General features: G+C 39.4%; 1 protein-coding gene and 1 pseudogene across 3 annotated transcripts in view; one reads left to right on the top strand and one right to left on the bottom strand.

The window, feature by feature from the left end:
* Positions 1-23213, top strand: part of FRYL (FRY like transcription coactivator) — a 252038-nt gene that overhangs the window by 9881 nt on the left and 218944 nt on the right. The gene's annotated exons all lie outside the window — the stretch shown is intronic.
* On the bottom strand, positions 15513-15615 carry LOC112836189 (U4 spliceosomal RNA; annotated as a pseudogene).

Raw genomic sequence — 23213 nt, 5'->3', positions numbered from 1 at the left:
TTAATAACATTTCATGTCTAGATTCATTTCACCACCACCACAATCAAGATACAGTACTGTTCCATCACTGCCAAGAAACTCCCTCATGCAGCTCAAGGTCCCTTCCACTCCCCCGTCCCTGTTTACTGGCAACCATTAATTTGTTCTTCTCTGTAATTGTGTCGTTTTGAGAATGTTACATAAATGGAATCCTCCTGTATGTATCTTTTTGAGATTGACTTTTTTTCACTCAGCACAATGCCCTAGAAAACCATCCAAGTTATCCAATGTATCAGTAGTTCATTTCTTTTTATTGCTGAATAGTATTCATTGTATGGATGTACCACCCTACAATTTGACTATTCACCTGTTGAAGAACATAGGAGTTGTTTCCAGTTTTTAGCGGTTACGAATAAAGCTGCTGTGAACATTCATGCATAGGTTTTTGTGTGAACCTAAGTCTTCATTTCTCTGGGATAAATGGCCAAGAGTGCAATTGCTGGGTCATATGGTAAGTGTATGATTAATTTTATAAGAAACTGCCAGACTATTTTCCAGAGTGGCTATATGTTCTCACTAGCAATGTATGAAACATCTAGTTTCTTCATACACTTGTCAGAATTTGGTATTTTCACTATTTTTTTACTTTAGTCATTCTAAATAGTTGTGTGGTGGTATCTCATTGTGGTTTTAATTTGCCTTTCCCTAATGGGCAAATTGTTTCCCTAATGAGCAAATTGGATTGTTTTTCATTGTTGAGCTTTGAGAGTTCTTTCTGTCATCTAGATATAAAACCTTTGTCAGATATGCAATTGGCAAAATTTTCTTCCCATCCAAGCTTGACTTTTCATCCTCTTAACCGGTATCTTATAGAGCAAAAAAGTTTGAAATTTCCATGTAGTGCATTCAAGTCATTTTCTTCTATGAATTGTGCTTTTAGTGTCGTATGGACTCTTCATCCAGTCCTAGGCCTCAAAGATTTTTTTTCCTGTTTTCTTCTAAAAGTTGTATAGTTTTACAGTTTACAAGATAATCACTCTTTTACCTTACAGTTTTGTTAAAGCACTGGTATTTTAACAGGCATTTGGCAGTTCTACCATTTTCTTGTGTTGTGCTTCTATTTTGTTTTATTATGTTTAATCTGCCTTTCTTCGCAAAAACCCTTTCTTATTTATTATAGGTATAGCTAAGTATCCAATTCTGACCGTTTTTATTTTTATTTATTTTAATTTTTAGACATTTTAATTCCAGTGTAGTGAGTATGCAGTGTTATATTCATTTCAGGTGTACAATATAGTGATTCAACACTTCCGTATATTACTTAGTGCTCATCAAGACAAGTGTATTCTTTAATCCCCATCACCTATTTCATCCCCCCTACCCCCAAGCACCAGTTCTCTATAGTTAAGAGTCTGTTTTTTTGGTTTGTCTCTCTCTCTTCCTTCGTTCATTTACAAAAATCTTTTAAAACCCATTTGTGAGTAACATCATAATTCTAATGAGATCTGCAAATGTACTAAATTGGGCCCAAGGAAGCTGCAGGATATTGCAGTTTGCTAAAAGTGAGCCATCAGGTGAGGGCATCACAGACAGCCCCTCCAGGGTGTGGAATGGCCACCTTTCCTTTAGGAGACTTTGACCTTAAGAGACACACCTTTGGGATACTGTGTGTGTGTATTCAGTGCCACAAACAAAAGAAGTGATTTAATCAGGTTATGAGGTGCTTACAGAGTTGTTGGAAAGGCCTAACAGTTGCTTTAGGGTTGTGGTACAGACGTAACCCATAAGGGGAGCTCAGAGCTTGGGCCACCTCAGCAGCCTCCAGATGCTCTGGAAACTGCCAGACACACCGAGACTGCAACTCAGGCCTGGGAAGACAGAGTAAGAAGCCTCGTCGTCCAGGAAGAACGGACACTGGAATGATGCTGTGGGGAAGTCTTGTATTTCCACGACTCTGCTTGCCCCCAAACTGCTAAAAAGGGTGCTTTTCCATTTGCCTCTAGGTAGACTGGAGGTCAAGTGAGCCAATCTGTGTGACTAGCATTCTTCAGGTAAATGCCGCAAGGCTGACACCGCCTGACGCAGGACCAGAGAGGGTGCCTGTGTCGGTTTCACGTATTGAATATGAGTAAAGCTCAGTTTCAAATTTAAGGTAACGCATATGTTCAGTCTTACAGTATTTTCTTTTCACACCAGTGGCATGATCACCCTGCCTCTGGGGGTACATGTACTCCACTTTGAACTTAATACATTCTGGATCTCTAAGTAGTAGGAACAGAGTAGGTCTGGTATGATTTTTTTTCTCAGATATTTCAATTTATCTTAATATTTCCCAATTTCTAAAACTATCTATCCTAAGGACACCTGGCTGGCTCAATCAGTAGAACATGAGACTCTTGATCTCAGGGTGGTGAGTTCAAGCCCTACATTGGGCATAGAGCTTACTTAAAAAAAAACAAAAATCTCATATCTTTCCTTTTTATAAGTATATACAAGTATAAAGTGTTACTGTTTTGGGAAACACTCATTAAATTCAGTCAGTATTATTTTTCCTTACTGTTGGGACCTGAGCCTTCTCTCTGACACCCATGTTTTCCCAGCTGTCCTTGGAGAATAATGTACAAGTGTTGGGTTTTTTGTTAGAACTGTGCTTTGGTGCCAGAGACTCTACAGCCAGCCATCATCATTAGTTTGGTATCTATTTGTCAAAAATAATTAAAGTTTGCTTTGTTTTATTGCATACTTTAGATTTTTATTCCTGGGTGTAGCAGATTTTGGCACAAAACCAAAAGTGAGACGTACAGATACCCTTGCAAAGATTAGTTTTATATGGTCTGTAATGGCAGCAGATTTAAAATGCAGTAAAATAAGTTGTATGAAAAATTTTGGGTATGTGTTCATGTGCATTTTTCTAGTGAGAGGTCCATAGGTTTATCAGATTTCAAAGCAGAGGCCATGATCCTGAGAAGATTAAAAATGGCTGCTCTAGAGGTAAAAGTTCAATCAAGACATTTCCAACAATTTAACACCAAGGCTTTTGCCATCAATCACAGACTCTCCAGGATCTCCATCCTGGTCTGTAGCCTTTTTTGAGGACATACAAAGAAAATTATTGTTACCCAAGTGTTTAGGGGAGAGTGAAGGAATACCATAAGAGTTCATTATTAAATGAGGCAGGATACCTGGAGGTCAATTATATTGCCCCGGTCATCATTTTTTCCAAAAAGGATCCATTCCTATATGGTTGATGGGGTCCTGAAAAATAATGGGTTATATGTGTCAAGATATCTTAAAATGTTGATAATCTCTAGCCCAATATATTATGCTTTGAGGAATTTATCTGATTGAAATAGTTATAAAAATAATTTATATATTCAAATCTGGAGCCTAAAATTATACAATTTAGGAAGGAATCTACAAATCACGTAATTTTAGCCTTGTTTCTTAACATACTGTCATATGACCTCTTCTCATATACCAAAGCCTAAATGGAACATTATGTAGCATGGTGTGCAGAGATTTAAACACTTTTTAAACAAAATCATGCACAGAGATTTCTAGTGATGAAAGGAGAGATGGTTTTGGTTAAAGTAGGGGGCAAGAAAAGCCTTTTTCCCTTCACCCCAAAACACATATACACGCGCGCGCAAGCAGAAGAGAGGGTAGTGAGGGCTTGAGAAACAGGCCGGCGCAGGCTGTGTTATCTGAATCCTGGTTCCACTGGTGCAGCTCCACAAACATTGTTATAGTAGTATCTCATAAGCCTGGCTGTTTGCGCTGTTATTTCAAGTCTCTCAAAGTGTTATGGGTAGTCTCAGAGTCCTCATGTATAAAATGAGTAAAACATGATTTCCCCCATAGCGTTGTTGTGGGGATTAAATTAAGAGATATAAATGAGGCACGTAGCATAGTGCTTGTGGCAGAAAGAATAATGGCATCCCTCCACATCTTCATCCCTGGAACCTGTGAGAGTTATATTACCCAGCTGAAGGGCATTCGGGTTGCAGGTGGAACTAAGGTTGCTCAGCAGCTGATTTTAAACTAGAGTATCCTGGGTTATTACATTAGGGTGGGCCTCATATAATCTTTAAAAGAAGCAGGAGACAGGAGAGTCAGGACCAGAGAGATGGTGGCATCATGAGAAGGAGCCCAATGTCTGTTGGTGGCGCTGAAGATAGAAGGGTGCCAGAGCCAAGGAAGGTGGGCAGCCTTCATAAACCGGTAAAAGCAAGAAAATGGAATCTCCTCAGAGCTTCCAGAAAGGAACCCAGCTCTGCTGACAATTTGGTTTTAGCCCATTGAGACCTGGGCTATTTTGGACTTCTGACTTCCGGTACTGTAAGATAATGAATGTGTTATTTTAAGCCACTAGGTTTGTGATAATTTGTCACTGCAGCAATTGATTGGACTGCAGGAAACTGATATAGTGCTTTCTTAATAAATATTGGGAGTTAAATAAACATTCTCTTTCTCTCTTAAAACCACCTGCTGCTGGAGTGCCTGGGTGGCTCCGTCGGGTAAGCGTCTGCGTTTGGCCCAGGTTGTGATCCCAGGGTCCTGGGTTCGAGCCCCCCATCGGGCTCTGCTCAGCGGAGAGCCTGCTTCTCCCTCTCCCTCTGCCTACTTGTGCTCTCTATCTCTGTCAAATAAATAAATACAATCTTAAAAAAGAAAAACCCACCTTCTGAATTTAACCCTTGTCCACTTCAACATATCCCTGTACCTAGTTTTCCCTTTTCAGAAAGAAAAGTGTCCTTTATCTTCTTTTCACTTGAGCCCCAGAATCATTCCTTCCACATTTTCTGTCCTCGCCTGTATCTTCATTTTCTCCTCTTTACTCGCTACCTTGAAGTACACAGCTATTTTGTCTTGGAGGAGCCCCTGCTTGATGCGGCTTTCCTTTTTAGTTAAGACACTGCAGTCACCCCCAAGAACCACAAGACCTTAAAATGCCTTCAATTTTTATGAGATGACTTCCTGTTTAACTTTAATTCTGTATAGGTTTATAACTATAATATGCGATATAAATTCATATAAGAATTTGAGTGCTTACCTTTTCATAAGCATTATACTATGTTGGTTGTGATGAGGTTAGAAAAGACTGAGAAAGCGTCAGTTCTCCGCGGGATACTGTTGCAGACAATAAGTAAATTAGCAAACAGTTCACAAGCAGTAAATACCAAGCATCGGGTGTCAGCGTGGTAAGGACAGTAGTAGGTATCTTTAGAGGGCAAAGTAGGGAGAGGCTCTTTTAGACTGCAACAGCCTCTGAAGGCTTTATAAGCCTTTATTCACCCACTTGACAGAGAGAGCACAAGCAGGGGGTGTGGGAGATGGAGAAGCAGACTCCCTGCTGAGCAGGGAGCCCGATGTGGGACTCGATCCCAGGACCCTGGGATCATGACCTGAGCTGAAGGCAGATGCTGAACTGGCTGAGCCATGCAGGCGCCGCAGAAGGCTTTATAGAAGAGATTCTTGAATGAGGAATGTGCTCCTAAAGGAATTGGGGAAATTGATTTCAATAAAATCTATATTATTAGAAACACAAAACTTCCTAAAATTTGCTCATTCATTTTTTGTGAACATATGTGGAAAATGTTTTTATTTTTTTATAAACTTTTTAAAGATTTTATCCATTTATTTATTTGAGAGAGAGAGCACGTGAGAGGGGGTAGGGTCAGAGGGAGAAGCAGACTCCCCGCCGAGCAGGGAACCCAACGCGGGACTCGATCCAGGGACTCCAGGATCATGACCTGAGCTGAAGGCAGTCGCTCAACCAACTGAGCCACCCAGGTGCCTGAACATGTTTTTTTTTCTATTGAATTTTATGGTTGAGGAGAGACTCCTGTTGAATTTTAAAGATGTATAACCCTAAATTACAGTAAATTGACAACACGTTTGTCTTGGTAATCTCAAGTAGAACACGTGAGCTCTTTATTTCCTCCGTTGCCTTAAGTGATACTGCTTTTTTCATTGTATTATATTTGATGTTATATAAATGTCAAAATATGATTTGGAACATAGTATGACTTAATCTGAGTTCATTGTGTTTTATGCACTAAAAACATTGTGATTACATTTTTAAAGGAAAGTGTTACATGGACTATGTTATCCTAACCTTACTTTTTAGGTAGGATTATTAGACTGTGGGTCTGGAGAATGCAGAGGATAACAGTATAAATTTCTGCCAGACATTCTATACCCTTTCTAGCGAGAAATTGACAAGTGGGAGAATGTGGGCTGGATGACCATAAAATTAGGTGGAAATGTGATTGCTTGAGTAGCAACTCTAAACATTAGTGAATAGTGAATTGATGACAACTGGAGAAAAATTTCTGTTGCTGAAGGTTACTGTCCATGTTTTTGTAATGTGAATAAAAACATTGATACTGGGGTGCCAGGGTGGCTCAGTTGGTTAAGCATCTGCCTTCGGCTCAGGTCATGATCCTGGGATCCTGGATTATGCTGCATTGTGCTCCCTGCTCAGCACGGAGTCTGCTTTTCCCTCTGCCCCTCCCCCTGCTCATTCTCTCTCTCCCTCTCTCTCTCTCTCTCTCTCTCTCTCTCTCGGTGTCTCTCTCTCAAATAAATCTTTAAAAAAACATCGATACTATGCTTTTCAAGTTTTTGGATGAAATGAATTTTTTTTAGGGTTAACTTTTGAAAATATTTCTTACTAAAATGGTGGGCCAAGGCTAACATAACTTAATGGAGCTTGATACGAAGTCCTGTCTATGGGTTGAGGAGACAGCTGCATTATTATAGGGGCGAGAGAGATGTGGCGGAATACAGGCAACTTAGGTATTTTAATTACTGTAATAAACTCAATATGGATATAAAATGTAACGTGACTACGAGGAAGGCTGCGTAGACTCATAGTCTGATAGCAGGAGGAGGAGATTCCAAAGAGGAAAGGTGTTAGTCTTACTATGTTCTGTACTATCCAGAAAACACCTGGAGTACTGTGTTGAGTTCTGGATGTCACCTTGAAAATGAATCAGAAAACAAAATCACCCATGTTGGTGAGGATCTGGAGAAATTGTTACCCTGGTACATTGCTGGTAGAAATGTAGAAGGGTACAGCTGCTGTGGGAAATAGTTTGGTGGTTATTCAGACAGTTAAATCTAGAATTAGGATATGAACCAGATATTCCACTCCTACGTATGTACCCATAAGAGTTGAAAACAGGTATTCAAATAGTTGTACATGAATATTTATAGTAGCTCTGTACTTAGATAGCCGTTCACATTCACTAAAAGGTAGAAACAACCCAAATGTACATCAACTAATGCATGGATAACCAAAACGTGGCATGTCCATACAATGGAATATTATTCAGCTCTAACAATGAAGTACTGATAAATGCTACAGAGTGCATGAACCTCAAAAACATTATGCTAAGTGAAAGAAGCTGGAAATAGAAGATCATATATTATGATTTCACTGATATGAAATATCCCAGACAGTTAAATTCACACAGATGTAAAACAGATTAGTGGTTGCCAGGGCCATGGGGAATGGGTGGATGGATATGGGTTGATGGATATGGGTTTCTTTTTGGGATGGCGAAATGTTTCAGAACTAGATGTGTTAGTTGAAAACCTCATGAATGTCCTGTGTGGTATTGAGCTGTTCATTTTAAAATGGTTACTTATACTATCTTGATTTCACATTAGAGTGTTAGTATGTAGAAATTAACTGGATAGTATTGAGAATCCAGAAATAAACTCCATGATCAATAGATTTTTTTTTTTTTTTTTTAACAATGTGCCAAGAAAATTCAATAGGGAAAGAATAGTCTTTTCAGCAAATTGTGCTGAGCCACCCGGAGATTTGAGATTAACATGCAAAAGAAGGAATTTGAACTGCTTCCTTCTCCCATCATACACACAAATTAACTAAAAATGGATCATAGACCTAAATGTACAGCAGAAATGATAAAATTCTTAGAAGAAAATATGAATAAATCTTAATGACCTTAGCTAGACGAAGCCTTCTAAGGGCACTGAAAGCACAAGCAACAGAGAATAAAATAGATAAATTGGACTTTATAAAAATTAAAAACTTCTGTGCCTCAAAGGATACCATTAAGAAAGTGAAAAAGACAACCCATCAAATTGGAGAAAAATATTTGCAATTTCTATCAAATAAGGGACTTGTATCTAAGGTCTATAAAGAACTCTAACAACTCAGTAATAAAAAGACAACCTAACTAAAAATGATGAATAAACTGGTGTATTTTATGGTATGTGAATTATATCTCAATAAAAACGGTTAAAAAATGAGTCAAGTGGAATATGTTTAGAGATTTCTAGTCTTTTTTTTTTTTTAAGATTTTGTTTATTCATTTGAGACAGAGAGAGAGAGAGCATGAGCAGGGAGAGAGGCAGAGGGAGAAGCAGGCTCCCCACTGAGCCAGGAGCCCGATGTGGGGCTCGATCCCAGGACCCTGGGATCACGACCTGAGCCGAAGGCAGACGCTTAACCGACTGAGCCACCCAGGCGCCCTAGGGATTTCTAGTCTTAAGGGATTCAAAATTAATATCCTATTCTTTTTCCACTGCTTCTCCTTTTTGCTTTTGCCTTCTTGCCCTCTAGCTTCCAACTTCTGTCAGCTGTGCCTTTTAAACTGACAAGTTCAAGAACATTTACATTCCGTTCTGTAACCTTAATGAAGTCTTTGGTGCTTTGTTTTTATGTTGGTCTGATGTCTTTTAATTGTGCAAATATTCATTGCAGAGCAGAGAAGTTATGGTGACCTTTCCTTCTCTATATGCCACTATCCTGACTCCATGCCCATGGAAGACTGCTCTTCCTCGCATCAGAGACAGATAGATTCCCTTCCTGTAATCCATCAGCTGCTCAAAATCATGTCACATTTTCCCACACTTGAACCATGACTTTTTTTTTTTTTTAATTATTTTAAATTTTTCTTAAATAATCTCTATGCCCAACGTAGAGCTCAAACTCATGACCCTGAGATCAGGAGCTGTGTGCTCTACCAACTGAGCCACCCAGGTGCCCCAGAACCATGACTTTCTTGAATAGTTTTTGTTGTTGTTGTTGTTTTTCCTGATGTATCTTTTGGCAGCATTTTGCAGAATATCTAACTACGGGGGACTTAGCTGATTATGTTGACCTTGCTTTTATTGTGGGTGGTTACTGTTGCTCCCAGCATCTTTTTCTCACTTATTAAAAGGTAGGAAGAAGGGGTTATGATGGGCACTGATTCATCGAGCTTTCCCCCCCCTTTTAAAAGAAAAAAACCCTAGTTTTGAGAAGTTTAAAAACTTACAAAATTGTGAGAATACTAATGTGAACTCTTGTCTTTTACCTCGATTCATCAGTTATAAACATTTTGCTGTATTTGCTTTTTCCTTTATCTTTGTCTATAGTTGTTTTTTGGGGGGAATCTTTTAAGAGAAAACTGCAGAGATCATGACTATTCTTAAATGCTTTACTGCGTGTCATCTATGAAAAGGACTTTCTCGTGTGATGGAATAAGGATTAAATTCAGGAAATTTAACGTTTACGTTCACTGGGAAGCAGATGCTGAGGCCAGGAGTAAGATTCCTAAAAGAAGGAAGCAGGAGTGGGCAAGTGGAGCTGTCAGATTGTGATGAAGGAAGAAGCAGATCTGGAGTCAGGATTGTCCATTAGAAGAGTTCTGTGTTGGCTTGAAATTGCTTGGCCTGTACCTTGCCTTTCTCAGTCATGAGCTTGAGCTGTTCAGAGATTATCATGACCTCCTCTTGAGAGCTGAAGCCAACTCTGATGAAGCTAATAGCTTAATCATACTCCTCACACCTGGTGGTGAGTCTTTGGATGTGGGTGGTACATTTCCATGTCTACCATGATACAATACTATTATCTAATATACAGTCTGTGTTCAAATTCACTAATTGCCCAGTAACACCCTTTATAGCAAATTTCCTCCCCATCAGATCTCTTTTCATCTTGGAAAAATCTTTCAAGAAGCTCCCCAGGTGATTTTCCTGCATGTCTCATTGGCCTGAAATGAATCACTTCTCCACAGTGGGACAGGAGAGATTCCTCAGGCCAATTGCTGGCAAGGGAGAATGGGATTTCCAGGCTTAGTTTAGACCTGTAATGACTTCATCCCATGCGTCTGGGGGAGAGGCTACCTTTTCTAATCATGTGTTTCTCACCTGATAACTCAAAAAAGAGAAAGAAAAAATTTAGGTTTCTTTAACAAGGAGGAAGGGAGGAAAGCTGGGTAGACAATTAGCAGCATTCTGTGGGAATTTTCTGTTGCATAATTTTTTTTCTATTGAGAAGAGAAACACATGCATTCCTGTCATTAAACCAGCTTCTTAGTTATTCTGTCTTTTGAATGGAATCCACTCCTTTCTTCCTTTCATGGAGTTCACTAATTTTCTGTTTTAATAGGATGAATTATTGTCTAGTCGTGCACAGCTGCCATCCTGGGATGCCTTTTTCCTTTCACTCTTGGATCATTTCCACTGTTTCTTGTGTTCTCACATCTACTTTATTGGTTTTCATCCTTGTTGCTAGAGAATACCCTCAAGTAATGTCCTTACATGTCTGAAAGTGTCTTTATTCTGCTTTCTTGATGGATCATTTGGGTATAAAAATCTAGGTCAAAATTATTTCGCATTAGAAATTTCTGAGGCAGTGCTCTGTCTTCTGCAGCTCAGAGTTTCTGAGTTCAGTCAGATTCTTCATTTTAGTCTATTTTCCTCAAATCCTTTAGAATCTTTTCTTGGTGGTTGTGTAATTTCACAAGATTTGCCTAAATGTTTTTTCATGGACCAGAAGGTAGGTCACTTCCTCTCATTTGTCACCTGGCTCCCTGTCTTATTTTGTAAATGTCCTTTATTTCTAATCTTTCCTTCTGGGCGATTTCACCACTGATGTGGATGGTTTATCCGATACCTTGGACAGACACTGTACTTCCTAGTCTCTTTCCTTGCTAGTAGAAACCCAGTTTTATTTGGGTATTTAGTGCTCATGTGTTTCATGGGCTTCCCCCCCAGACACACCCCCATTCCAAAGGGGGCAGTTTGTGAATGTGGCTCAGCCTAAAGCCAGCTGTTTTAGTTCCATTCTCCTTGCTCATGATTGGTTTCGAGATAGTGGCACGTGAGGGAAGTCTGTGGGGAGTCTGGTTTCCTTTAACATATGAGGGTATAGCCCTTCTTTTGGATGTTGTTATATGGGCTCATGATAGTCGGAGCTGCTACTGCCATCTTGGGTTGAAGAGAGTGAGTTGGGAATGACTCTCACCTCAAAATTGTCTAAAACTGAACTGATCTCCAGTCCTTTCCCCACCCCATTTTCCCCCTCCATCTTTGCAGTTGCTAAGGCCAAAAATGTTGGTGTTATCCCTAACTTTACCCTTTCACATCCCACATTTTATTGGAAGATCCTATCAGCTCCTCCTTCAAATTATATTTACAATTTTACTGCTTTTTCCTATTTACGTGCTGCCATTCTGGTCCATGCTACTACCGTTTCCTGCCTGGGTTGCTGCAATAGAGCAGTGCCTACCCAGGGAATTTCACTGGGGTTCAGCCAGACCTGTGGCCTATGGCAATCCATATTTGACATCACATTCACTTAGGATACAGGAGAGGAGGGACAGGAAAAACAGCTTACCAGCAGAGAAGGACAAATGGTCTTTTGGGGGGGTGTCCTTGTAGCAGTGCAGAGAGAGAACAGCCCGGGGCACCTGGCTGGCTCAGTTGGTAGAGCATGTGACTCTTGATCCCAGGGCTGTGAGTTTAAGTTCTATGTGCAGCCTGGAACTTATTTTAAAATAAAAAATATGTATATAAAAAGAAAAAAAAGGAACAGCCAGAGCTATTCTCTGTGCTTCTGCTTCCAGGTGAAGCTTAGGTGTGACTAATGAGGCTCACATGAATGGGTATGTAGCTAACGTGACTGAGGAGCACCATGTTCCACAAAAGCCATTATCTTATATGATATGCATCCATGAGCATAGCTTCTAGGATTCCTACAAGGTATGTGCCCGATTGTGGGAGTCCCCACACTAAGAGCAGCCCAGAGTTACAGCCACTCTCCAGGTATTTTTAGTCCCGCTCAGTCCCAAGCAATGTACCAATGGGTCATTTTTACCATAAGCCATGTTGCCTAGTAACACAGCTGACATTCTGTGGTTTCTGACATTCATGGTTTCCTGGGGAACAGAGCTAGAAAGTTAACTGAATCCAAGAGCAATTTCTCCTGCTGGAAGACAAGGGTTTTTCTAACACTTCAGTCACAAAGAGCCTGCCACCGAGAGGTCCCCCACTGCTGGGCTTCTCCCCGTCCGCTCCTTCTCGGCACAGTGGCCAGAGCGCTCCTTTAAAACGTAGGACAATCACGTCCCTCTTCTGCAGACTGGTGACTCCCCGGCTCACTTAAAGCACATTTGTCTATAGGCCTTCCTTGAGTTAGTCCCTTATTACCTTTCTGATCCTTTTTTTCCCCACTATTGCCCTTGCTCATCGGCTGTCGTCACCTTTGTTCTTGCTCTGATGTGCCAGGCAGCTTTCTGCCTTAGGGCTTTTGTGTGGCTCTTTCCTGTGGCTGGAACACGCTCACTCCTGCTATCCACCTGGCTGACTCTTCCGTTCTTTGTTCACATGTCACCTTTTCAACACGCTGTATTCCATTTAAAAATTGCAACTCCTACCACGCCGAGCGCTTGACAGTCCATGATTCTTTTTTTCTTTTTTATAGCTTCTTTCACCTTTTCATACTCCATAATGATATGTATTGTTTATCGTCTCCCACTGTTAGCATGTAAGCTACAGGAGGGCAGCATTCTTCGTTGACATATTCTTCACTGACCTATCTCAGCTGCCTAGGACAGTGCCTAACACAGAGTTGATGCTTAGTAATTTAATTTTCCTGTATATTTAATGATTTTATTTATTGTCAGCGCAAGTGCACAAGCAGGGGGAACAGCAGAGGCAGAAGGAGAAGCAGGTTCCCCTCTGAGCAGGGAGCCCGATGTGGACTCGATCCCAGGACCCTGGGATCATAACCTGAGCCGAAGGCAGACGCTTAACCGACTGAGCCCCCCAGGCGCCTCTGCATACAGATTTTTTTTTTTAAGATTTTATTTATTGGGGCGCCTGGGGGGCTCAGTCGGTTAAGCGACTGCCTTTGGCTCAGGTCATGATCCTGGAGTCCTGGAATCGAGTCCCGCATCGGGCTCCCTGCTCAGCAGGGAGTCTTCTCCCTCTGACCCTCTTCCCTCTCGTGCTCTCTCTATCTCATTCTCTCTCTCAAATAAATAAATAAATAAAAATCTTTAAAAAAAATTAAAAAAATTTAAAAAAGATTTTATTTATTTATTTAACAGAGACACAGCGAGAGACGAAACACAAGCAGGGGGAGTGGGAGTGGGAGAGGGAGAAGCAGGCTTCCTGCTGAGCAGGGAGCCTGATGCAGGGCTCGATCCCAGCACTATGGGATCATGACCTGAGCCGAAGGCAGACGCTTGTCGACTCAGCCACCCACGTGCCCCCTTGCATACAGAATTTTTAACGTGCTTTTGGATTATTTGGTAAATTTCCCCTTTGGGTTAGAGGTTATGAACGTTTTAGTAGACTTGACACATATAGCGCAATTATTTTCCAGGATCTTGTCAACCATACAGGAATGTATCTTTAAAAAAAAAAAAATGCTTGGGGTGATTTAATTGAACTCTTATGATGTTCCCTAGTACTTTTCTAAATACTGGGTGACAGTAATTTATTTTCTTCATATGCCTGTGGAAAGGAGTTGCATACCCAGGATGGAAGTCAAGGAAGGTTTCGTAAATAATGGTAGTAGAACCCTCAGTATTAAATAGTGGGTGAATGTCTTGATTTAACGTAAACCTAAGAACTTGCCATTCTCAATCTTATCTGGATCATGGCCCCCTTTGAGAATCTAATAACTCTGGACCTCCCACTAGAAAATGCTTATGAACACATTTTCGTGCAACTTACTGTATTGTAAATTGATTTATCACAGGCCACAGAAAACCCATCTTTGCAAAGATTTTGATCTTGTTTTTTTGTTAAATTATTTGCTACATCCAGGGGAAAAAAATCAAATTTTTGATAAATTAAACTTTATTTTCAGAAGTTAATTTTAATGGAAAGACTAGTTTATGATAAGTTGAAATTCTGGCATTGTCTTTGATATAGCTATACATGTGTTATTTTAAAAAAATTTCCAAACAATTGTACTTTTTTGTTTTAATGGCAACCAAAGCTGAAAACCTGTTTTGTAAGATGTGTGGGGACAATTGGAATCAGAGCCAGGTCAGATTAAGACAAGAGGTTCCCCCCCATTAAAAATTAAAAAAAAAATTTATAGACATTATTCTCTATAAAGACTTTTTAAGAGTTTTAGATTCACAGGAAAATTGAAAGTACAGAGATATCCTATGTTCCCCCTGCTCCTACTCATGTGTCCTCTCCCCTCATTATCAACATCCCCCGTGAGAGTGGTACATGTGTTACGGTTGATGAGCCCACATTGTCCCATCATAATTACCACAGTCCCCAGTTTAGAGTAGGATTCACTTTTGGTGTTGTGTATTCTGTGGGTTTGGATAAATGTTTAATGATATGTATCCATCCTTGTGTCATGCAGAATATTTTCATTGCCCTATAATCCTTTGTGCTCTGCCTGTTCATTCCTCTTCCTTAAACCCCTGGCAACCAGTGATCTTTTTATTGCCTCCATAGTTTTGCCTTTTCCAGAATGTCACGCAGTTGAAATCATACGGTGTGTAGCTTTTTCAGATTGGCTTCTCTCACTTAGCATTATATATTTAAGACTCCTGTTTCCTGGCTTGATAGCTTATTTCTTTTTAGTGCTGAATGATATTCCATTGTCTGGATGGACCACAGTTTATCCATTCATCTACTCAAGAACATCTTAGTGGCTTCCAAGGTTTGGCAGTTGTGAATAAAGCTGCCTTAGACTTATGTGTGCAGGTTTTTGTGTGGACATGTTTTCAAGTCCTGTAAATACTAAGGAGCACAATTGCTGGGTCATATGGTAAAAGTATGTTTAGTTTTCTAAGAAACCTCCAAACTCTTCCAAAGCAGTGGTTCCATTTTGCATTCCCACCTGCAATGAGTGAGAGAGTCCTAGTCACTTCACATCCCTTCCAGCATTTGTTGTCAGCTGTTCCAGATTTTGGCCATTCTAATAGAAGTCTGGCAACATCTCATTTTAATTTGCATTTCCCTGTTGACATATGATTTGGAGCGTCTTTTCATATGCTTATTTGCAGTATGCATATTTTTGGTTAGGTGTTTGTTAAGGTCTTTGGCCCATTTATTTATTTGAGTGACAAAGACTACATGCATGTGTATGCGTGCATGCAGAGGGGGTGGGGAGAGGAAGGGAGAGAGAATCTCCGTGTGGGGGCTTGATCTCTTGACCCTGAGATCATGACCTGAGCCAAAACTAAGAGTCTGACGCTTAATGGACGGAGCAGCCTGGTATCCCTTTGGCCCATATTTATATCAGATTGTTTTCCTATTCAGGTTAAAGATTTCTTTGTGTATTTTAGTTTCGATGAGCAATAATCGCACCTTGGATAAACCTCATTGGTTATGATACTGCCACTGCACAAAGCTCTTTGTGAATTTTAGATAAGTCCTTTTTAGGGGTGTGTGTGCGTGTGCATGCACACGCATGCATATGTGTGTGTTTTGTAAATTTTTTTCCCCAGGCGGTGGCTTGTCTTCCTATTCTCTTGACATTGTTTTTTGCAGAGTAGGCTTTCCATTTTAATTGAGTTAGTTATCAGTTATTTCTTTCATGGATTGTGCCTTTGGTACTTAAAAAGTCAAAAGTCAGTTTTCTCTTTTGTCATTTCCTAGATTTATAGTTTTGCATTTCACATTCAGGTCCTTGATCCATTTTGAATTAATTTTTGTGAAGGGTTAAAGGTCTGTATCTAGAGTTCGTTCTTTCTTTCTTTTTTTTCATGTGGATGTCCAGTTGTTTCAGCCCATTTGTGGAAAAGACCATCTTTGCTCCATGTGTATTGCTTTTGTTCCTTTGTCAAAGATCAGTTTGGCTGTGTTTAAGTGGGTCTGTTTCAAAATTCTCTATTCTGCTCCATTGATCTTCCCCAACATTATACTGTCTTGATTATCCTAGGTTTATGTTAAGTCCTGAAGTCGGATACTGTCAGTCTTCTGACTTTGTTCTTTTCCTTCAATATCATGTTGGCTATTCTGAGTCTTTTGCCTCTCTGTATAAACTTTACAGTCAGTTTGTTGATATCTACAAAATAACTACTAAGATTTTGATTGGGATTACATTGAATCTATAGATTAAATTGGGAAGAATTGACATCTTGACAATATTCAGTCTTCCTGTCCATGAACATGGAATATCTCTCCATTTATTTAGTTCTGTGATTTTGTTCACCAGAATTTTGTAGTTTTCCTCGTATAGATCGTATACACATTGTTAAAATTATACCTAATTATCTCATTTTTGGGTGATACTAATATAATTGGTATTTTTAATTTCAAATTGTCCACTGCTGGTATATAGGAACACAACTGGCTTTTATATATTAACCTTGTATCCTGCAACCTCGCTATAATTGCTTATTAGTTCAGGGTGTGTGTGTGTGTGTGTGTGTGTGTGTGTGTGTGTGTGTGTGTGTGTGTGTTCTTTTGGGTTTTCTATTTGGTGATCAGTCATATTATTTGCAAACAAAGACAGTTTTATTTTTTCCTTTCCAATCTGTATATAATTTCTTTTCTTTTTTTTTTTAAGATTTTATTTATTTGAGAGAGAGAGAATGAGAGATAGAGAGCACGAGAGGGAAGAGGGCCAGAGGGAGAAGCAGACTCCCTGCTGAGTAGGGAGCCCGATGTGGGACTCGATCCCGGGACTCCAGGATCATGACCTGAGCCGAAGGCAGTCGCTTAACCAACTGAGCCACCCAGGCGCCCATAATTTATTTTCTTATTGCATAGCTAGGACTTTGAGTACAAAGTTGAAAAGGAGGGGTGAGAATGGACATCTTGCCTTGTTCCTGATCTTACTGGAGAAACTTACAGTTTTTTACCATTAAGTATGATATTAGCTGTAGTTTTTTTGTAGATAATCTTTATCAAGTTGAAGCAGTTGCCCTCCATTACAATTTAATGAGCGTTTTTATCATGAACGGGTGTTGGTTTCTGCATCCATTGATATGGTCATGTGATTTTTCTTTTTTAGCCTGTTAATGTGATAGATTACATTAATTAATTTTCAAATGTCTTTTGATACTGCTGGCCTCATAGAATGGGTTAGTTAGGAAGTATTCCCTCTGCTTCTAATCTCTGAAAGTTATTGTAGAGAATTATTATAGTTCTTCCATAACTGTTTGGGAGAATTCACCAGTGAACACATCTAGGCCTAATGTTTTCAGTTTCAGAATAATAGTTCAATTAATTACTGATTGAATTTTGAAAAATAAGTATAGGGCCGTTCAGATTATATTTTCAAAGAATTAGTCCATTTCATCTAGGTTATTAAATTTGTGGGCATATACTTGTTCATAGTATTTATTTTTTTTTAATGTTCATGGAATCTGTAGTGATGTCCCCTCTTTCATTTTTTTTTTTAATTTTATATATTTATTTGACAGAGAGACTGAGAGAGCACAAGCAGGGGGAGTGACAGAGGAGGGGGAGAAGCATGCTGTCCACTGAACAAGGAGCCTGGTGTGGGCCCCTCCCCGCTTTCATTTCTGATACTAGTAATTTGTGTCCTCTCTCCTGTTTTTCTTAGCCAGCTTTTGGTTTCATTGATTTTTTGCTATTGATTTCATGTTTTCAGTTTCATTGATTTCTGCTCTAATTCTTATTTCTTTCCTTCTGATTACTTTGAATTTAATTTGCTCTTTTTCTGGTTTTCTAAAGTGGAAACTTGGATTGCTGATTTTAGATCTTTTCTAATATACATATTTACTACTATAAATTTCCATCTAAGCACTGCTTTTGATGCATCCCACAAATTTTAAGAATTTTCATTTTCATTCAGTTCAAAATATTTTAAAATTTCTTTTGAGATTTCTTCTTTGACCATGTATTATTTAGAAGTATGTTCTTTAGGGATGCCTGGGTGGCTCAGGCAGTTAAACATCTGCCCTTGGCTCAGGTTATGATCCCAGGGTCCTGGGATCGAGTCCCACATCAGGCTCCCTGCTCAGCGGGGAGTCTGCTTCTCCCTCTGCCTGCTGCTCCCCCTGCTTGTGCTCTCTCTCTGTCTGACAAATAAATAAATAAAATCTTGGAAAAAAAAAAGTGTGTTCTTTAATCTCCCAAGTATTTTGTGATTTTTCCAGTTAGCCTTTTTTTTTCCAAGACTTATTTATTTGAGGGGGGGGCATGAGCAGGGGGAGGGGTGGAGGGAGAAGCAGTCTCCCTGCTGAGCCTGGAGCCCCACATGGTGCTCCATCCCAGGACCCCGGGATCATGACCTGAGCTGAAGGCAGATGCTTAACCAACTGAGGCACCCAGGTGCCCCTCCAGTTATCTTTCTGTCATTGATTTCTGGTTGAATTCCACCATGAACTGAGAGTAGGCATTGCAGGATTTCTGTTCTTTTAAGTTCGCTAAGTTGTATTTTGTGGGCCAGATTGTGGTCTGTTTTGGTGAATGTTACATATGAGCTTGGAAAGAATGTGTATTCTGCTTTTGCTGAATGAAGTAGTCTAGGTATGTCAGTTATATCCAGCCTATTGATGGTGTTGTAGAGTTCAGCTATGTCCTTATTGATTTTCTGCCTGCTGAATCTGTTCATTTCTGAAAGAGCGGTGTTGATGTCTTCAACTATAATAGATTCATTTATTTCTCCTTGTAGTTTTATCAGTTTTTGCCTCATGTATTTTGATGTTCTATTGTTAGGCATATACACATTGAGGCTTGTTAGGTCTTGGAGAATTGACCCTTTTGTCATTATGTAATGGTCCTCTTTATCCTTAATAACTTTCCTTGCTTTTAAATCTGCTCTGTATGAAAGTAATATAGCTGTTCCATTTTTATTTTGATTAGTGTTAGCGGGTATATCTTTCACCATGAAGTTACCTTTTTTTTTTTTTAAAGTAAACTCCATGCCCAGTGTGGGGCTTGAACTCATGACCCTGAGATCTAGAATTGAGTGCTCTACTGACTGAGTCAGCCAGGAGCCCCTCCATGCAATTACTTTTAATCCATATGTGTCTTTACATTTAAAGTGGGTTTCTTGTAGACAGTCTGCCTTGCTTTTTGATCTACTGTGACAGTTCTCTTTCTTTTAATTGGTGCATTTAGACAATTAATGTCCAAACTGATTATTGCTGTAGTTGAATTAATAACTATCATATTTGTTACTGTTTCCTAATTGTGTGGCCTTGTTTTTTGTTCTCTTTTTTGGATTCTAATCCTTTTCTGCCTTTTATGTTTTTTTTTTTTTTTTTTTTAAGATTTTACTTACTTATTTGGCAGAGAGACACAGTGAGAGAGGGAACACAAGCAGAGGGAGTGGGAGAGGGAGAAGCAGGCTTCCCGCGGAGCAGGGAGCCCGATGTGGGGCTCGATCCCAGGACCCTGGGATCATGACCTGAGCCGAAGGCAGACGCTTAACGACTGAGCCACCCAGGCACCCCGCCTTTTATGGTTTTAATTTGAACATTTTATATGATTGTTTTTCTCTTCTCTTAGCTTATTGTACTTCAAAAAAATTGTTTTTAGTCATTGCCCTAGAGTTTGCAATATACATTTACAACGAATCCAAATCCACTTTCAAATAAGACTATACTATTTCATGGGTAGTGCAATTACCTTATAATAAAATAATCCTAATTCCTCTCACCCTTCCCTTTTCTTTTTCATTCATTTCATTTATATAAGCATATATAATCGAATACATTGTTACTAGTACTTTGAACAAACTGTTGTTAGCTCAATTAAGAATAAGAAAAAGTTTTAATTTTACCTTCCCTTACTCCTTCTTTGATGCTCCTCCTTTATGTACATTAAGAGGTCTATGGGCAACAAATTACCTTGGTTTTTGTTTGAGAAAGTCTTTATTTCTCCATCATTTCTAAATGATGATTTTGCAGGGTACAGAATTCTAGATTTTTTTTCTGTCAGTATATTAAATATTTTACTTCACTCTTCTTGCTTGCATGGTTTCTGAGACGTCAAATGTAATTCTTATATTTGCTTCTCCATAGGTAGGGTGTTTTCTTCCCCCTCTGGCTTCTTTCAGGACTTTTTATTTTTGATTTTTCTGCATTTTGAGTGTGATATGCCTGGTTGAAGTTTTTTTTTTTTTTTTTTTTTTGGCATTTATCCTGCTTGGTGGTCTCTGAGTTTCCTAGATCTGTAGTTTGGTGTCTGGCATTAATTTGGAAAAATTCTCAGTCATTATTTCAAATATTTCTTCTGTTCTTCTAGTATTCTTATTATGTATATGTGACCTATTTTGTAGTGTCCTACATTTCTAGGATATTTTTTCCAGTCTTTTTTCTTTACAGTTTTCTTTTTTTAAAGATTTATTTTAGAGAAAGAGAGCACGAGCGCATGCGCAGGGGCAGGGCAGAGGGAGAGGGAGAGAGAGTCCTAAACAGACTTCTTGGTGTGTCTGGCTGGCTCAGTCCGTAGAGCACGCAACTCTTGATGTCAGGGTTGTAAGTTCGAGCTTCATGTTGGATGTAGAGATTACTTAAAAAAAAAAAAATCTTAATAGTTCAGGTTTTCTTACCCTGGCACTGATCTCCATGGAAGTTTCTATTCCATTAATTTATGATTCTCTGTATTTGTCTGTTTCTTCAATTCTGGGAGTAGTGATTTGCCCTATGACCTCACTTTTTTTATGCATCTAGGAAGAGTTTTGCATTTTCAGTTTTTGTTAGGATGAAGTGGTAACTTCTAGAGGTATTATTTGCTGAGGTGCAATGCTGGGGGCGGTGAAGATTTGGGGGGGATGTATTAAGAGCTGAGTTTGAAGTCTTATTTGGTGTCCAAATGGATGATTAAATTTTTGAGGTTCATGCTCAGGAGAGAGAATGGGGCTAGAGATACCATCTATATGCTGACAAATCCCAAGTTTGAATGTAAGGCCTTGAGACTGGATAAGTAAGGTCACTTAGAGGTAAATGTCAGTGGGTAAGAGGGCAGGGACTGACCCTGTGCTCTCCAATGTTCTGAGGTGGGAAAGAGGCAAAGGAATTGTAGCTCATAAGGAAGAAGAAGAAAACCAGCAGTGTGGCATTTTGCAATCCAAGTGAAGGTCTTTCAAAAAGGAGGAAGAGAAATGTTGCTGTAGTGTCAATTCACATGAGGCCTGATATTGACCTTTAGATTTCTTGAGGTGTGGAGGTCATTAGTGACATTGACAAGCAGTCCTATGGAGTGGAAGGTAAAAAGCTGTGGAGTGGATAGAAGAAAAAATAGGACAAAGAAGGGAAGTGAGTGAAATACTGCATAGAGGCAACTATGTGGGTGACTTTTATTATAAAAGGGATCAAAGAGATGCTGTAGTCACTGACAAGGGTTTTGTGATCAAGGGCGGTAAATGATCTGGTCACCAATTCTAGTATGTGTGTATATGGGGCTTTCCCATACCACCAAGCAATTCTTAGATACCTGCTGGGTGTCCTACAATTCATCTCAATTCTGACACTACCTGGAGATATCATCAGATCCTACAATTTAAGGGCTGAGTCCCATAAGACCATCTCCACCCCCCTCTACCCCCAACCCCCAGAGACACACTTCAGACACCAGTCCAGGTTGTCAACCTGTGCTCCTGGACCTATTGGCTATAGATTAGAGGTTCCAGCAAATTCCTCCTCAGGTTCAATTCATTTGCTGGAGTGGCTCACAGAACTCGAAGAAACATTTTACTTACTAGGTTACTAATTTATTATAAAACTGGGCGACAGCCAGATGGAAGAGATGCATAGGGCAAGGTATGGGGAAAGGGTGCAGAGCTTTCATGCCCTTGAGTGTGCCACTTTCCCCACATCTGCACATATGCAACACAGAAGGTCTCCAGACAGATCCCGTCCTTTTGTGTTTTTATGGAGGTTTCATTACACTGGCATGATGATTTTTGTCTTTGGCCATTGGCGATTGATTAAACCTCCAGCCTCCCCGCTGACACAACGTGAGGGGCTGGGATGACACTGAAAGTTCCAACCCTCTAATCACAGGTTGGTTCTCCTGGCAACTAGTTCTGATCCTTGGGTGTGGTCCAAAAAGTCACCTCATTAACAACAAAAGACACCTTTAAGGCTGTCATCACTTAGGAAATTGTAAGGGTTTTGGGAGTTCTGTGCCAGAAATGGGACAAAGGCCAAATATATATTTCTTGTTACAAATCACAATGTCATCGGAGGGCTCTTTTTGTCCTTCCCTTAAGGTGGGGATCATTACAGAATGTTTGTATGCTGGTGGGCATGGTCCTTTGGGAAGGGAGAAAAAAGATGTGGATTTTTGTCAGCTTGAAACCAATATTCTGTTTTAAAAATGGTTTGGAGATTGTTGGTGTTAGGTTGAGTTTTCTCTACCCCACCCTCTTTAGGGAACCTTTATAATTTTATTTTTCTCTTTTGGCTTGCTTAATCTTATTGTGTATCTTGACAGATTTTTATCTTTCACTTTTCTGGTAAATAGTGATTATTAGGAAGTTGAACCAATTGTGTATAAAAAAATGTAAAAGACATTTAGCGGGGAATGTGTTTCCTAAGACCCATTGTTTACCACAAAAAGGAAACCACTGACTTCGTATTACATCAGTGAAGATAAAATTATTTTGTGAACACAGTACTTCTTTTATGAGTAATATTTTTCATACTGTGCTCAAAAGAAATTACTTTATGAAAACAATAAGTTAATGGGAATTGTAGGCTTTGTTACAAGTAGAAATTTATTTAGAGAGCCCTTAAACAATCAGATTTTAAATTCTTCTAATTGTGGAGTTACTTGCTATAATATAAATTATGAAAAAATATAGTTTAAGCAGCTTAAATGTTAGGTATTTAATTCTTAATTTCTTGAAATGTGATAAAAGTTTTAGCTAATTTGAAGGAGAAAATATAGCAATACAGGATGGTAGGAATATTTACTTTAATTCTGAAGCAGAAGAAGGAAATCAAATTACTGTAAATATAGCTAATATTATAGTGAGAATATATTTTAGGTGTAAGTAGACCATACATCATCACCTTGTATCTCCC

The sequence above is a fragment of the Callorhinus ursinus genome, unplaced genomic scaffold (assembly GCF_003265705.2).
Source record: "Callorhinus ursinus isolate GAN/ISIS: 27379988/994484 unplaced genomic scaffold, GSC_fseal_2.0 scaffold4, whole genome shotgun sequence".
Taxonomy (NCBI): domain Eukaryota; kingdom Metazoa; phylum Chordata; class Mammalia; order Carnivora; family Otariidae; genus Callorhinus; species Callorhinus ursinus.
Note: the sequence above shows the minus strand (reverse complement) of the source record. Positions and strands in the feature narration are given on the sequence as shown.